We start from the raw sequence: 17642 nt of genomic DNA, 5'->3' as shown, positions 1-17642 counted from the left end.
AACTGCTCAGGGTGCCGTGGAGGCTTCTCCAGTGAACAAGAGCTCAACAGGTGAGACTGAAATAAGGCTGGGCAGTGTAAAGTCTACAGAGAGAGATTTTGCTATTTCATGCATAACTGAGTCAAGTTTTTAACATGTCCGATTTCGACCAGCACTGATATTTTTTAAATAAAACAATGGATCTAGCAAGCTAATAATTGTCTCATATTTTTCTGTTTGTTTTTCAGAGTCCTTTGAGTCTCTCTATGACGTGGAAAAGATGATTGGATCCGGAGGATTTGGCAAAGTGTTCCTGGGAACACGCAAATTTGATGGCAAAAAGGTAAATCTTACTGAATTGTACAAACATTTTGCTCTTGCATGCGTAAAAAAACACATTTAAAACAATTTACAGATGGTTTAATACTTACTACAAGGTCAGGTGCTTGAATACTCTTACTGTCATTGAAACTGGGTTTTTTTGTGTGCAGGTTGCCATCAAGCGGATGCGCAAGATTAACAACGATCGCTATCTTAATATTGTAAGTTGGCCAAAACCTGAATGTGTATGGAGTTGTTTAAGTGCAGATTACTGTAGTTAATACACCTGTAGGAAGCATTAGGTATAAATGTGATCAACAAATAACTTTGAGCTGAAAAGGCTCTTTTGAACGCATCTAAAAAGATCCAAGAATAGTACATTTCAAAATGATGTTTTCTTCAGATTTTTACCCAGCAAACCTTCTGTCTGCATCTTCTCTCTAGCCTGGGCATCCCGAACCTCTCGTTACAGAAGTGGCGCTGCTGCTGCTGATGAGGCGAGAATCCATAAGCCCCTTCGTCATACAACTGTACGAGTGGTTTGAAGATCCTAGAGGATTCACTCTGGTTATGGAGTATCCCGAACCCTGCGAGAGCTTGCTGGACTCAATCATTCGTCAACCTTGGAGTGACTGGTTCTCACGGGTCGTCATGATACAGGCTGTGCGGGCAGTGCAACACTGCATCCATCGTGGTGTTTTCCATAATGACATTCATGCGCAGAATTTCCTGTTGAAGAAAGACACGACAGACCTCAAGCTGATAGACTTTGGCTGCGGTCAGCTGTTTAGTAGTGAAGGCTACGAGAGCAACATATACAGGGGTGAGCATTTTGGGAGTGTGGAAACCTGAAGGTAGTGACTTACTAATTATTTGATGATGCTTTAAAAAAAAAAAGCTCAACATTGTGCAAATGTCTTTCTTACAGGAGTTCCGGATTACTGCCCACCTGAAGTCTTTACAGAACCTCGATTCCACGCCGTCCCAGCAAATGTCTGGTCTCTAGGAGTGTTGATGTACGAGTTGTCGAACGCATGTCTCCCTTTTCTTAATAGAACGGAAATCACACAAGCCAAAGTTATATTTCAGAACCGCAACTTATCCAAATGTGAGTGAAAAATTATGGTAGCATTGATAAACACACACATAAAGCAAACGATTTGTACAGAAAGTTTAAAGGTTGAAGTGTGTCAGAATTTTTATATATTCTGGGTAGCAACGTATAGCGAAAATGCCAGGTCACATGGTCATGACTAACCAGCTCTCTCCTTATTAAAATGTGTACAGACTGCATGGATCTGATTAGACAGTGTCTAGCCCGGGATCCAACTAAACGCCCCAGCTTAGAGCAGATGTTACAACATCAATGGTTTCATTGTGATCTTCACTAGATTGGAGAAGTTGAGGAGATTCACTCGATCAGTTTCAGGTGTGAGGACGTTTAACAGGCAGAGGAGGATTATAATCTTTTGTCTTCAATTCTGGATTATTTGTATTGAGATTTTCAAATTTGTGTTCATTAGTATTCATCGTTATCTTGTGCATGTTCTTGTCAAGAGGATACAGTGTTGCTTCCGGTTCCTCCGCCAAAGATTAAGCTCTCACATAGGGGTGAGTAAAATGGCTGGGCTGGTCCAGTGGTATAATTCAGTCATCAAACTTCAGGGAATGGTTGGCAATATGAGTTTTTCTGTCATTTAAGTTGCTGATGCTTCTGGTTTTGGAATTTCTTTTAACAACCACAGGACAAAATGCAATGCTGCTCCAGTTACCTGCACCCCCAGAACTGGCTAACACCGCCATTAGACAACCAGAGAGTCCTGCATCTTCAGACAGTAATTTCATGTTTTTATTTATTCTACTTTACTTGCTCACAATGCAAATGGAATATAAAGTATTTTTAAGTCTGGGCTCAAAACAAAGTCTTTCAACCTTCCTGTTCCTTTTTCAGTTTCTGGATGTTCTCGTCCAACGCTTCACCGTTCACCCACAAGCTCTGAATCATCAGAAGCATTCAGTCCAGAGTCAGCCAGTAAGTCAGTAAACATTTTTTTACAACCCTCTACATACACCTTGGCAATAGAATCGCCATTGGCTAGTACATTTTTTCATGTCCATGATCAGTTGCATTCTCCATAGTTGTCAATTCTCCAACCTCAATTATTGACATTATTGCAGGAGCAGCGGTCTTGAAAAATGATTTCAATGAGCTTCAACGCTGTTATTTTTTTTTCAGGATCTAGGCGTTCTCTCACACCTCAGCGTGGAGTTCGAAGGCCATCACAGTCCGGGAGCAGAAAAGGTCGAGCATCCTCATCCAGTGAGTCCATGATCAGTTGCATTCTTCATAGTTTTTAAAGACAGCTGCTCCTGCAATAATGTCAATAAGTGAGGTAGGAGAATTAACAACTATTTCAATGAGCTTCAACGCTGTTTTTTTTGTTATTTTTCTTCAGGATCTAGGTGTTCTCTCACACCTCAGCGTGGAGTTCGAAGGCCATCACAGTCCGAGAGAGGCGGCTTGAGCGGCTTGAGGCTTGACGCGTTTTTTTTTTTTTTTCTTCTCTTGTTTCGACTGCGTGTTTTTCGGTCTCATTATGGATTTTGATTTACTCAAAATTTGAACAATGTACTAAGAATAATTTGCTCTCTATTGCTACTCATTTTAAAATACCTATCTCAAAACAAGAAAAGAAACAAAATATCAAATCTCAAGTGCACACTGAATTAGCTGAAAAAGAACTGCTCCCTCCCGTGAGCTCTGTCTTTTCCCGTGCGGTTGCGCATCCAGATCCTGAGCTGCGTAAATTAGAGCTACATGTAGAAATGCGGCGTTTAGAGCTCAGGGAAAAAGAGCTTAAGCATGATTTTGAGCTGCGTAAATTGGAAATAGAGGAGACAGGAAGACGTGAGTCGGTCCGTCTCAGAGGAGCTAGACCGGTGGGCGGTGAAGTTGGCATGGCGGAGATGGATTATGATGTTAATAAATGCATTCGTTTAATTCCGCCCTTTTCTGAGAGAGATGTTGATAAATACTTTGTGTTATTTGAGAGAGTAGCGACGACCTTAAAGTGGCCAAAAGAAATTTGGCCTCTCCTGCTGCAGTGTGTGTTTACGGGTAAAGCCCAGGAGGCGTATGCTTCTCTTTCACCTGAAGTAAGTTTAAATTATGATCAGGTGAAAGTTGCAGTTTTAAGGTCTTATGAGCTGGTTCCTGAGGCTTATAGGCAGAAATTCCGTAGCTGTAAGAAAATTGAGGGCCAGAGTTATGTTGAGTTTGGTCGTGAGAAAATTGCACTTTTTGATCGTTGGTGTTCTGCACAAGACGTGAACAATTTTGATCAGCTTCGCGATTTGGTTCTTATGGAGGAATTAAAAAATTGTCTACCGGACAAAATTGCAACATACTTGAATGAACAAAAAGTGACTAAGGTGTCTGCTGCTGCTATATTAGCAGATGAATATGTTCTGACGCACAGAGAAAGTTTTGAGAAATCTTTTTTCTCTCCATCACAGCGTGGTCCTGTCACGCAAGTGTACTCTAGCGAGCAGGTCAATTTTAAAGATACTGCAGCTAAGGTGAGACGCCTGTGTGCGCTTATTGTGAAAAGCGTGGGCATTTGATCAACAATTGTTTTTTGCTGAATAAAAGGAAACCCAAACCTGTCATGTTGATCGAAACCCCTTCAGGGTCACGGCCTTTTCAGTCCGAATGTGCAGATTTGGACATTTATTCTCCTTTTATTATGAAGGGTGTCGTTTCATTGACTAATAGCGGTGTAAAAGTTCTAGTAACTATTTTACGTGATACAGCGGCTTCTAGGTCTATTATTCTTCAAAGTGTGTTGCCTCTTTCAAATTAAACTTCATTAAACTGTAGTGAGTTAGTGCAGGGCTTTGGAATGAAGTTTGTTCATTTGCCCATGCACTCGGTTAAGCTCGAGTCGGATTTGGTGTCCGGTCTAGTCGCGGTGGCTGCGTGCGACACCTTTCCCATTAAGGGAGTAGATTTCCTTTTAGGAAATGATTTGGCTGGCGGAAAAATTCTGGTAAACCCTGAGGTCACTGCTGTTCCTCTGGTTGCTGAAGGCCCGGATGAGTTACAGAAGAAATACCCTACCGTGTTTCCGGTGTGTGCTGTGACACGTGCTATGGCTAAAACTAAGGAGTGTGATGTCTTAAATGTAGAGGATGGCATTATGTTAGATCTAGATAGAGAGTCTGAGTTGTCATTTGACAGTAGCTCTACCACTATCGCACGTTCTACACTTATTGATGTCGATTCCACAGCGTCAGATGAAGGAAGTGTGCACAGTTTACTAGAGCTGCAGAAGCCATTGGGGGGAGTTGGGGTGAGCATATGTCTCGAAAGCATCTGATTTCTGAACAAAAATGTGATCAGTCACTAAATTCTTTGTTTGAATTGGTTGTTTCTGAGGAAAAGCTGGCAGATATGGCTACGGGTTATTTTATTAGAAATGATGTCCTGTTGCACCATCGTACGCTTCTGCACAGGATGATTGGAGCATTGTCACACAGATTGTTGTACCAAGTCGGTTTCGTGGTGAAATACTTAGCTTGGCACATGATAATCCCTTAGCTGGTCATCTAGGGGTTAATAAAACGTATGACCGTATCTTGAGACAGTTTTTTTGGCCAGGGTTAAAACGGGATGTGAAGCTACACTGTAAAACATGTCATACTTGTCAAATCTCTGGGAAGTCAAATCCGCCCATACCGCCATATCCTTTATATCCTATCCCAGCTGTAGATGCGCCATTTGATCATGTTGTCGTCGATTGTGTGGGTCCATTGCCCCGTACTAAATCCCGTAACCAATTTTTACTGACCATTATGTGTGCCTCAACGCGTTTTCCTGAAGCTATACCTATGCGTAAAATCACTGCGCCCGCTGTTGTAAAGGCACTAATTAAGTTCTTTTCATTGTTTGGACTCCCTAGGGTAATTCAAACTGACCAGGGGACAAACTTTATGTCTCGTGTTTTTGCACAGGTGGCCGATCAGCTGAACATCACCCAACCGCTTCTCAAGTGCTTTCCATCCGGAGAGTCAAGGTGCACTGGAGAGGTTTCATCAAACCCTTAAATCAATGCTCCGTGCTTATTGTCTTGAATTTGAAAAGGAGTGGGATGATGGGGTACATCTCTTGATGTTTGCCGTTCGAGAAGTTGTGCAAGAGTCTACGGGTTTTAGTCCAGCAGATTTAGTGTTTGCTCATAACGTGCGTGGCCCTTTAAAGTTACTGCAGGAGAATTGGTTGAGTGAGTTCAAACAAGAAAATTTGCTTGATTATGTCAGCTCTTTTCGTTACAAGTTACACAGGGCTTGTGAGTTGGCTAGCAAAAATCTGATTGCTACTCAGTCCAAAATGAAAGGTCAGTTTGACAAAAAAAGCCAAGATTAGACAATTTAAGGCTGGGGATAAAATGTTGGTATTTTTACCTATCCTTGGTTCTAGTCTTCAAGCACGCTATAGTGGCCCTTATGTCATAGAGAAGAAGGTTAGTGACAGGGACTATATTGTAGCTACTCCTGACCGTGCCCGTCGAAGCAGACTGTGCCATGTCAATATGATCAAACCTTATTATGATCGCGAGCAGTTGGACAAATCCAATTTGGGGGAGGTAAAGTCGGTTCTGGCTTTGTTCAATGCTGAACAGCCTCAAACTGTGTGTTCTCCTGTCTGTAGTGCTTTTCAGGTACCTGATTTCTCTGAGGTAACATCTGGAGCTGAAACTGTCCCTGAGGCCTGGGAGTTGCTGTCCGGTTCTGAAGTTGATTGTGGTATTGAGAGCCCTTTTCTGGCTACAGGTCAGGGCCGGTTAAACAACTCTGAAATGCTTGCTAACCTTGATTCCTGTTTTTTTGCATCTACCCTGTTCACAGCGTACAGATGTTGTAAATCTAATTAATCGTTATGTTTTACTCTTTTCAGATGTGCCGTCCCAAACACACATATTACAGCATGACATCGATGTGGGTGACAACATGCCGATTAAACAGCACCCGTTAGGGTTGTGCCGATGGACGATATCATCGTCCATCGTGATGGCTGACCGACATCACGATGGTGAGCCACCATCGTGATGCCACGCCCCCCACCCTGTCAGACCAGCCCAGTCTCACGGCAGTTGGTGTTCGTGTGTACACCAGTGGTTGGGAACCTGGCTCTAGGCAAAAATCATGTGGCTTGCAAGGTCTCTCGCCCTTTACCAACGAACGATCAAAAAATTAAGACGTGCGTGTTCAGTGCTGTTCGCGAGTGTCACGAGTCACCACAGCAATCAACTAACCGCTTACGTTTCTGTGGTAACCTAACAGCTCCTGCACTGGGATTCAAGCAGCCGCTGCTTGTTTAAGGTGATGGCGAAAATCATTTTAGAACAGCACCGAAAATGTAAAAGTAGGCTATATAAACTTTAATATATCCTTTTATTGAAACGGGTGCTTTACTGTTCAAAGAGACATTTCGAAACATTTCACCCGCTGGCCGCTGGTACTTTCACTTTAGCCGCAGAGACCCTTATGTCCTATAAATGTGTCGTATTGTTGATAATCCGCGCAGATTTCAGTTGACGATTCTGTTTAAAGTTATTAATAATAAAACATGAATGAATGAGAAAGAAAAGAGCAGGATGTGCTTTATATTGAAAAGAAATATCAAAAGCGCGATAAGTCGCGAAAGAGAACTGAATTGTATTGACAGGATGCTGTGCGCTATGGAGGACCAGGAGTGCCACTTAAAAATAAAATGAAGAATCAATATATCAATTTAATAATTCAAACATAAAAATGTATATAATTAAATCACTTTTAAATGGACAAATTAATAGACATTTTTAAAGTTGTTTATTTTATTCATGCTTTAAAATGTATTTTAATAAAACCATAAAACAATAAATAAATAAAAACATTTTAAATGTATGAATAAATAGACACATTTAAAATTGTTTTTTTAATTCATGTTTTTAAACGTGGATTAATAAAACAATAAAAAGTACATTAATAAATCATTTAAATGCACATGTTAAATTTATTTTTTTTAAAGCAATTGGCAGACCTTTTCTCTCTCTATTTGCCAGATGCTTTTCTTTGTCGTTTTGCCAAATGCTTTTCTTTATCCATTTGTCAATCGAGTCAAAAAATGCCATTGGACAGTACACACGTGGGATCAACCAATCAACTTTCGCCTCAATTTGAAGCGCCAAACTGTCATTGGACAGTTCGAGATCAAGGCTTTATCCCGCTTTAATTTACTTCTGTGGCGCCATTCTTGAACGGTATAATTGTTTTGCAAAAATGTCTGGTGGATCTGATCGTGTTTGGCAAGGGATTGTGGATGATTTGCTAGCTTTAGCTGATTTCTGCGAAAGAAATTCTCCTCTCGATCATCATTTTGTATTAGGCTTGGGCGGTATTCGAATTTTGAAACCGTCAAACCGCCTCCCTATTTTACCGGGGTATACGGTATTACCGTGACTAATTAAAAATTATGACATAATGGGCTCAGATGGCGTCACCAAACTGTTGGCTTGTGCCTACACCGTTCAGAAACTGAATGCCAGATCGGGCAAAAAAACAACAACAAAAAAATCAAGCCCAACCCGTGCACGCATTAACTGTTATTATGAGCCGGAGCCCACCATTATTCAACATAATATCTGTGTGCGTGCAACAAGCAAGAAGTGCCTTTGTAATCCGGTGACGCGTGTCCATTGATTTTTATTAATAAAACTTTTATGCAAAGATGGAAGTTGACGATCGCCATCTCTGTAGTGAACGCGCCTATTGAGAGAAATGCACATCATTACACAATCAGAGAGTGGCCTTTTTCTTTTCGTTTTGAATTGTTTCGTTTAAAGAAATTGACGATCGGCAATCTCCGTAGTGAACGCTATAGAGAGAAATGCACATCATGGATTACAGAGAGTAGGCTAGTCTATTTATTTTCGTTTTGAATGGTTTCGTTTACTGAAATTGACGATCGCATCTCCGCATGAACGCGCCTAGAGAGAAATGCACATCGTGGATTACTTAGCCTAATCAGTGAGTAGCCTATTTCTTTCGTTTTGAATTGTTACATTTAAAGAAATTGACGATCGCCATCTCCGTATGAACGCGCCTCGAGAGAAATGCACACCATTGATTAATCAGACTATATTTCTTTTCGTTTTGAATGGTTTCGTTTACTGAAATTGACGATCGCATCTCCGCATGAACGCGCCTAGAGAGAAATGCACATCATGGATTACTTAGCCTAATCAGCGAGTAGCCTATTTCTTTCGTTTTGAATTGTTTCGTTTAAAGAAATTGACGATCGCCATCTCTGTAGTGAACGCTATAGAGAGAAATGCACACCATTGATTAATCAGACTATATTTCTTTTCGTTTTGAATTGTTTCGTTTAATGAAATTGACGATCGCATCTCTGTATGAACGAGAGAAATGCACATCATGGATTACTTATCTAATCAGTGAGTTGCCTATTTCTTTCGTTTTTAATTGTTTCGTTTAAAGAAATTTCAAGCTTTATTTATTTGTCATGTCTGTGAGGCATAGCCTTTTTTATGAGATTTCAATGCAAGTGACAGCGGCATGCCCATCATGTCATGATTATATTAAATCCAGGCAATATTGGTTGATGAAAATTTTATAAAAATTTAGATACAATTTATACAAAACGAAATTCGTTTTAAAGAGGCCTTTTACAAAACTAAATTTATTGAAGTGGTCAAATCGTCTGACTCCCGAATGCATCCCATCTTATTTGTGCTGTTCACTTTTCATAATCAACAAAGATGGAAAAAAATAACATTATAATATTTTAACAAATACGAAACTTAATGCGCTTTTGTATCCTGGCAGCAGTGAGTGGGCGGTTTTTTCCGAGATGCGACATTAGAGGTGTTTACATCTCTCGCGGTCACGTTTTTATTGCACAATTTACAAATTGCCTCGTCAGTATTTACCGCCTCTCCCTTCTCATTCGGTTGGAACCAGAAATATTGCCAAACTGCAACCACACATAAGCATTTTTTAGGCAATAAATAAATTATATATATTATAGGCTATATAAGTGCCGGTAATGACGGTATTGAAACTGATACCGGTGCTATTTTAAGATCCCGCGGTATCCGATATTACCGTAATACCGCCCAACCCTATTTTGTATATAGGAGAGTTTCACAGTTGAGGGAAGACGTTGCAAACGCAGCGGATAATTGTGGCTGTACAATTAATGGAAGGATTTGGGTCACGTTTGATGAGGCACAGAGTGTCATTCAACGTCTGAGTCCCTCGGACTGTAGCAGCCGTCACGCTATTGCTGTTCCAAGCATTCTTGAACAACACCAGTTGTTGGATGTACCAGCAGAAGAGACGGCAAGATGTATCGGTGTGTCGCTAAGGACAGTCAGACGAAAACTTGCACGTGATGGCTTAAGGTATGTAAAAGAAAATGTTGTAACTTTATCAATGTTTCCAGAAAGAATATTGCGTTTAACTACAGCGGTCAATCGCATGACTGACCTTATGTAAGGGATACAATCGTTTTTAAATCAATAAACTCCCTTTTAAATCAATATTTTGTGTCAAATTATGAATACAATTGTGAATATAACCCCTTCAGGCTGATTCAAGATTCCTTCGCTTTCGCTATAACAACCGCCTTATCCCTTACATATAAGGTTACAGCATGTAGAAACCATATACGGTAGAAATAAACATTAGGCTCGATATTTACTACAGTTAAGTTGGTTACGTGAAGAGGAGGAGGAGGAGGGGGGGGGGGGGGGGGGGGGGGTTGGTGAGACGGCTCTCGAATGTATGTGAGTGCTTTAAAGGGCAGTGAAGTCGGAATTTGTTAAAATATTATAATATAATTGTATTATGTAAAACTTGTGTGTGTAATGCCTTACTATAATTAAAACATGCTTTGTTTTTAGGAAACGTGACTTGTACACCTCCATTACGAATGAGGAGTTGGATAGAATAGTGGCGGAAATACACCACAGATACCCCAATGCTGGCTACAAGATGATCTTGGGACACATAAGATCCAGGCAACTTCATATTCAAAGTAGGAAATGTAGCAAATATTAACATTTTAATAATCTAATGTCTCATCCAAGTTTGAAATTAACAGATATTTTCGGCCTTTTTTCTTTTGGCTGAAAACCAATAATGCCATTTTGGCTGAAAAATTTCGGCAGCTGAAATTTTGTTGCATCCCTACCATTGGCTTTTTCCATTTAAACCTTTACAAAATTACTTTTTGTATGTTTTTGGGATTATTCCTATATAATCCGATAAATAGGATTTAATGGTGTTTCATTGGTCCCCATCTGCCAGAAAACATCCCACCAATAGTATCCATCACATACCAGTAGGCACCATTATAGTTTCCATTATAACCAATAAAACCATTCAATTTTCTATTGTGTTTTGGGTAGGCAAATGTGGGTGAAAAAATAACAGTGATGAGTGACAGCAAATCACTTGCCAAGTTATGTTTCACTTTAATGGGAAGATTAAATCAAACCAGCACAAATTGAGCGCAATTACTCAATGCGTGAGTCATATACTGTATATTTTAAATACAGTCTAATTGCACATCATCTGCATGTATCTGATGTACTTTAACATAGATAGCCATCACTACGCAAGAAATAACAATGCGCCGCTAGTTCATTTGAGTCAGATTTAAATTATGTAAAACTTGCTTAAAAAGGCATCCAAAATGCTACTCAGTCCAAAATGAAAGGTCGGTTTGACAAAAAAAGCCAAGATTAGACAATTTAAGGCTGGGGATAAAATGTTGGTATTTTTACCTATCCTTGGTTCTAGTCTTCAAGCACGCTATAGTGGCCCTTATGTCATAGAGAAGAAGGTTAGTGACAGGGACTATATTGTAGCTACTCCTGACCGTGCCCGTCGAAGCAGACTGTGCCATGTCAATATGATCAAACCTTATTATGATCGCGAGCAGTTGGACAAATCCAATTTGGGGGAGGTAAAGTCGGTTCTGGCTTTGTTCAATGCTGAACAGCCTCAAACTGTGTGTTCTCCTGTCTGTAGTGCTTTTCAGGTACCTGATTTCTCTGAGGTAACATCTGGAGCTGAAACTGTCCCTGAGGCCTGGGAGTTGCTGTCCGGTTCTGAAGTTGATTGTGGTATCGAGAGCCCTTTTCTGGCTACAGTTCAGGGCCGGTTAAACAACTCTGAAATGCTTGCTAACCTTGATTCCTGTTTTTTGCATCTACCCTGTTCACAGCGTACAGATGTTTTAAGTCTAATTAATCGTTATGTTTTACTCTTTTCAGATGTGCCGTCCCAAACACACATATTACAGCATGACATCGATGTGGGTGACAACATGCCGATTAAACAGCACCCGTATCGTGTCAATCCTGAGAAACGTCTGCGTTTACAAAATCAGGTTGACTATATGCTGTTGCATGGCATTGCAGAACGTAGTGCCAGCTCATGGAGTTCACCCTGCATTCTCGCTATTAAGTCTGATGGATCTGACCGTTTTTGTACAGACTTTAGGAAGGTTAACAATATCACGAAGCCTGATTGTCATCCTCTTCCTCGTATGGAGGATTGTGTTGACCGCGTGGGGTCTTCAACTTTCGTGACAAAATTAGACCTCCTTAAAGGCTATTGGCAGGTGCCATTAACTCCGCGTGCCAGGGAAGTTAGTGCGTTTGTTACTCCTGATGCATTTTTACAGTATTCTGTAATGCCTTTTGGGGTACGCAATGCGCCCGCTACCTTTCAACGATTGGTTAACTGCGTTTTGGGGGGGGTGCCGGGTTGCGAGGCATACTTGGATGATATAGTAATTCACTCTGCGACATGGGATGAGCACATCAATCAGCTACAACAAGTGTTTCACAGGTTGGCTGAGGCAAACTTAACGGTTAATTTGGCTAAATGTGAATTTGCGAAAGCAACCGTAACCTATCTAGGGAAAACTGTGGGTGGTGGCAAGGTAAAACCGGTAAATGCCAAAACTGAGGCCATTACATTATTTCCAGTTCCTTCTACTCGTCGTGAACTACAACGGTTTTTAGGAATGGCGGGGTATTACCGCAGTTTTTGTAAAAACTTTTCTGCTGTAGCTGCCCCACTTACTGACTTGCTGAGTCCAAAAATAAATGTTAAATGGTCACCGGAATGTCAGTATGCTTTTGAGTCCCTTAAAACTCTCCTGATGCAGGCACCTGTTCTCGCTGCTCCAGCGTACGATCGTGTATTTAAACTGGCTGTGGATGCCAGTGATGCGGGAGCAGGTGCTGTTTTGTTGCAGGAGGGGATTGATGGCATTGAACATCCGGTGTGCTACTTTTCAAAAAAAAATCAAAAACATTGTTGTGGCAAAAATTCTCATTAAACAATCATCACTGCGTAAGAGACACTCTGAAATCAAATGATCATTAAAAAGTATTTTATTCTTGCAAGAAGGCCCAGTTGCCACACAGAAGTCACAAGTACAGTCTGTGGAACAAGTGCGACAACGAGGGAGGAAGAAACAGAGCCTTTATATCTTTTCCAAGGTCTCTTACAGGCCGGCTCTTATCTATAGAAGGACAGGTTTTCTAGTGATCTAATTCTTCTGAGTTTATTCCTACAAACTCACAAGTCCCAAATGGGACCACCTCTGATCCCAAGGGGTCAGAGGTTCCCTTTTCAGCTGTCTCCCCCTTTGTCTCACAGTGTTCACATTAGTTCAGAAACACAAGTCAGCTATAATATTATTTCAAAGTCTTACTGCAAATGGAGATTCATACTGCAATCAATGAAAATCAAAAATATTCATTACAACATCAAAAGTCATATTCAACAATTGAAAAAGAAGCGCTTGCCTTAATTCTGGCCCTTAATAATTTTGAGGTTCATATCGGCTCTTCTTCATGTCCGGTTACGGTTTACACGGATCACAACCCTCTCGTGTTTATTAATCAAATGCACAACTCAAATCAGCGTTTAATGAGGTGGGCTTTGTTTGTCCAGTCATTTAATTTGGAGATAAAACATGTAGCCGGGAAGAATAATGTGTTGGCAGACTATTGTTATATGGTGATTGGTGGGTTGTTGTTTTTTTCCCACCATTCACCATCTGGGGGTGGGGGTGTTACGAGTGTATCGCGAACGCCTGGCCTGGAGTCCTCTTATTAAGGTTTATGTTAATTATGTTAATGTTGTCTTGTTTCCGTTTTCCTTAGTTTTGATTGGTGGTGCTGGGGAAGGACCGGAGATAAAACGGAAGGAGGTGGCCTTGGGAGAGGAAGCTGTTCAACGCCGTTTCGCCATTGTTTACCGTTTTGAACTTGAGTTAGGAGCGGGGAGTTTCAGCTGTGGGTTGTATTTCCTTTCCCTTTGTTGCTGAGCTCCCCGTCTCTCATTTTTTGGTTAATTTGTGAGTTGTTTGAGTTATAATAAATATATATTTTTGGATTATGTACTTCGTTGTCGATCTCTTATGTTATGTGTCCCTGAATCCTACACTCATATTTTGTGGGACCGTAACACTTGACAAAAATAAATGAATGTATTTTCTTCCACAGAATACCAGAAGTCAGTGCTTGGAAAGCTAGTTGAAATTGTAGATGAGATAAAAAGAGTCGGGAGGCACTATGAGCCCCTGAATTCTGCCGTCCATGTTGCTAGGCTAGAAACCTTAGAAGAGTTTGCTCAACAAGAGGCGCATCTCAAGGACCGCAACCTCTGGGAACAAAGGGTCAGATTTATACAGAAATTGGACTAAACTATGTCAATTAGACTAGACCCCCCAAGTCTCCAAAAAGTCTAAATCATCTATATTGTACAAAAATATTAATTTCTAGTGCATCTGTTAACATGCACAGCTTTATAGAATGTGTAATTGAGGGACACACAGTGCTCGGATTTTTTGAAGGCGTATTTTCATGCCTTTGTATTAGAGGTGTACTACTGTCCCATAATATTTTGCATGGACTCAACATGTATGGATGAGTCAACATGACCAGTTCCCATTTAAGCTCAATCTGGCAACAATCAGTATATTACCGACACCATGGGTTTATTCATAATGTATTGAGTGGCTTTTCATGTGTTATGTACAGGTGTCCCAGCTCTCAAAGGTGGGAGGGAGGAACGATAAAGACTGCGTCCATAAAGTGATGGACAGGTATTAAACAACTGTCACATGCTCAGAATATAGAATGTAATTATGCAGTTACATTTTTACTCATTGCCTGCTCTGTTTGCCCTCCTCTTAGCACATAGAAAATCAAAAATGCGGAAAGAGATGATTCATTAGGAATAATGCAAGCATAAAGGAATATTTGTAGAATGTAGGCGTGGACCTCACCCTATGATTTTGTGCATGTATTCTCAGGCTTTTCACCAACAGCCTAATGGCTTCTTTCAGCATGAAGGGCCGGGGTAGCAGTGAGAAAAAAGCCTTCCAGGATACCATTTCTTACTCTGTGGTAAAAGGTAACTGCATTTTTCATGTTTATATATATATATATAATTTAGCTTACCAGTTGTATTTCTTTTGGGAAGGTATGCAAATCCATGCAAATGTTAATTGATTAAATGTGTTGGGACTTGAGAATTGACAATTGTCAATAGGCATCGAGTAAACGTTGAAGATTTACGTCTATTTTACGACAAATTTGACGTCTTTTCAATTTTCATTTTCAACCTTCAGTGGACCGTAATTAGACGTTGAAGATTTACGTCTATTCAACGTCTAATAGACGACTTTTTGTTAGCTGGGAATGTTCTTGTTATAGTCAAATCACCTTCATTTATATAGCGCTTGATACTATACAGATTGTTTTAAAGCTGTAGTAAACAGGAAAATAACAGAATCAGTAAACCAAACAGAATTCAATTCTGTTCTAGCTCTAAAAAAAACATTCATGAGTTGACTTGTTCATATACTCTTTGTTTTGGATAGGAAATAACATACTTGCTGAGATCGAGCTCCGAGCTCGAGACTTGACCCGAAGCCAGAAGTCCAACACCAACCTGACAGAAACTCAGAGCCTGTCCACGTCTGAGCAAGAACGTGTTTATTTTGTTTAACGTGTTTATATTTTATTTAACATTTGTATCTCTTGAATTGAAATGTTGCATGTATATTTGTAATAAACGTTAAAGAAAATCGTAAATGGGCTTTTTCGTTTGGACTTGTTTTGGGATCCTTTATTAATTTGGATGTATTATTTTATTATTAATATGGATTTATTATTATGCAACAATAACAAATACAAAACAGTAACAAACAATAATAGACAAAATAGATACAAATTAAATGAAAACAATATCACAGGCAGAAAAATGGCACATCTTTCACACTGTTTACATGTCTGACATTTATGTATATTGTGACATTTGTTAAACGCTATTTATGATGGTTTATTTGTCCATCCTCACTCACTCACTCACTCATCGCCATCTACTGGTGTAATGATGGAACAGAGAGGAGAAGAAATCAGGAAAGGACTCTGAAATATGAGTGTTTTTGGTGCTAAACAGACACTGAAGAGGTCATAACTGGACAACACTATTATATCACATAATTAACTATTATCTTTCAAGTGATTAGTGCAGTTATTCAAGTCATGGTACCGCAAGAATAAGAATCATATTAATAAAAATAAGAGTTACACAACTACTCGTGCCTACACACAGATTGGAGGAGTTTGACTTTTATATTTTATACACTTTTTTATATTTAGTTTCAACAAAGTGTCCCTACAAAGATGACAGTATCGGAAATCCTTTTCCCTCTAGAACCATTTTTTGGTCCCCATGAGGAAAACAGCTTAAAGGAGTGGTATAATGGCCTTTTCACAAGATGTAAAATAAGTCTCTGATGTCCCCAGAGTGTGTATGTGACGTTTTAGCTCAAAATACCCCACAGATATTTTTATATAGCAGGTTAAAGTTGTCACTTTTGAGGGTGAGCAAAAACGCGCCGTTTTTATGTGTCCCTTTAAATGCAAATGAGCTGCTGTGTGTGTGTGTGTGTTTGTTTGTTTTTGTGGTTTACGAGGACTTTTGACCTGAATACGCACCGCATTATGGGGACATTTGGCCATGTCCTCAAAAATCCGACAGTGTACATGATCTTGAGGGGCACATTGTCATGTGTGACAATTTTTTTAATTATCAAATACTGAGTAACAAAAATGTTTGCATTGTGTTCCCTTTCTAACCAAATGTTATTGTTTGATTGTAATCATAATGCAAAACTTGATACTTATCTAAAAAAATAAAATAAAAAATAAATAAATAAAAGTAGTCTTAGAATATCTAAATATATATCTAAATAAAAAAACGAATAAGATAGAGAAATCATGTCTAAAAAAACAATGGGAATCAAAAAGCTTCTCTATGTATTCATATAGGGAGCTGTAGTATAGCCTACAGGCGGTTACAGGACATTACACACATTTATATTTTTTAAAGCCACTGGATTGCGCTTTTCTCACTTGAAAAAAAAAAAGATATATTATACATTTTATATATATGAATTCTAATGGAAAAAATAGCACATCAAATTTTTATAATTAATGTAAAGTAACATAAAAACCTTTAAAAATTCTAAATAATAATAAACAAATATTATTGAACAAAAATATATTACATTGGGGGAAAAAAAGTTACATTTTAAGGCTTCGGTCACTTTAGGCCGGGAAGAAGCCAAGTGTGACCCCTAAACGAAGAAGGGTCATTTCTGACGGGAACATTTTCTGTTTTGAATTTTTTTTAAATCACAGCTTCATCGGAATGTTCCGAAACTTGGTGACTTTTAGATATGTAAGCACAAAAAAATTGAGGTCATGATCCGAGCAGACTAAGTGGTCGTAAAAAAAATAGTGCCTTTTGTGCTCTTCAGTCAAAAATGACCGACCATAGGAAATTAATGGGAAATTGACAAAAACACAAATATTCTGAGAATTTTTGTGTGTACAATCTACAAATCGGACATGATGCAGAAAAGAAGTGCTCAACACTCTTAAACATCAAGAGTGCAAAACAGACACACCCACTCACACACACACACACACACACACACATACAAACACACTTATATACACACACACACACCAATGAATTGTGATATTGTTAGCCAGCCTAAGACACACCTGTGCAATAACATGCTGTCTAACCAGCATCTTGATATGCCACACCTGAGGTGGATGGATTATCTCGACAAAGGAGAAGTTTTTCAGATTTGTTCAGTGTATAACCTGAAACAAATTGAAAAGAATTGTGAAAATACACAATTCTGAATGAAAAAAGACTTTGACATGTCA

General features: G+C 39.5%; 2 long non-coding RNA genes across 3 annotated transcripts; both read left to right on the top strand.

Annotated features, from left to right (window-relative positions):
* Positions 1-1686: 1686 nt before the first annotated feature.
* On the top strand, positions 1687-2333 carry LOC311299012. 2 transcript variants are annotated; one of them, XR_014629029.1, is made up of 4 exons: positions 1687-1729; positions 1858-1911; positions 2046-2135; positions 2252-2333. It is a non-coding gene; the product is annotated as an uncharacterized lncRNA (long non-coding RNA). The 2 variants fall into 2 exon arrangements; XR_014629030.1 differs by having other exon boundaries at positions 1701-1729; positions 1824-1911.
* Positions 2334-13905: 11572 nt separating this feature from the next.
* Positions 13906-14798, top strand: LOC311299087. The gene is made up of 3 exons (XR_014629056.1): positions 13906-14065; positions 14430-14494; positions 14705-14798. It is a non-coding gene; the product is annotated as an uncharacterized lncRNA (long non-coding RNA).
* Positions 14799-17642: the final 2844 nt, after the last annotated feature.

This window comes from Rutilus rutilus (genome assembly GCF_951802725.1).
Source record: "Rutilus rutilus genome assembly, chromosome: 10".
NCBI lineage: Eukaryota > Metazoa > Chordata > Actinopteri > Cypriniformes > Leuciscidae > Rutilus > Rutilus rutilus.
Note: the sequence above shows the minus strand (reverse complement) of the source record. Positions and strands in the feature narration are given on the sequence as shown.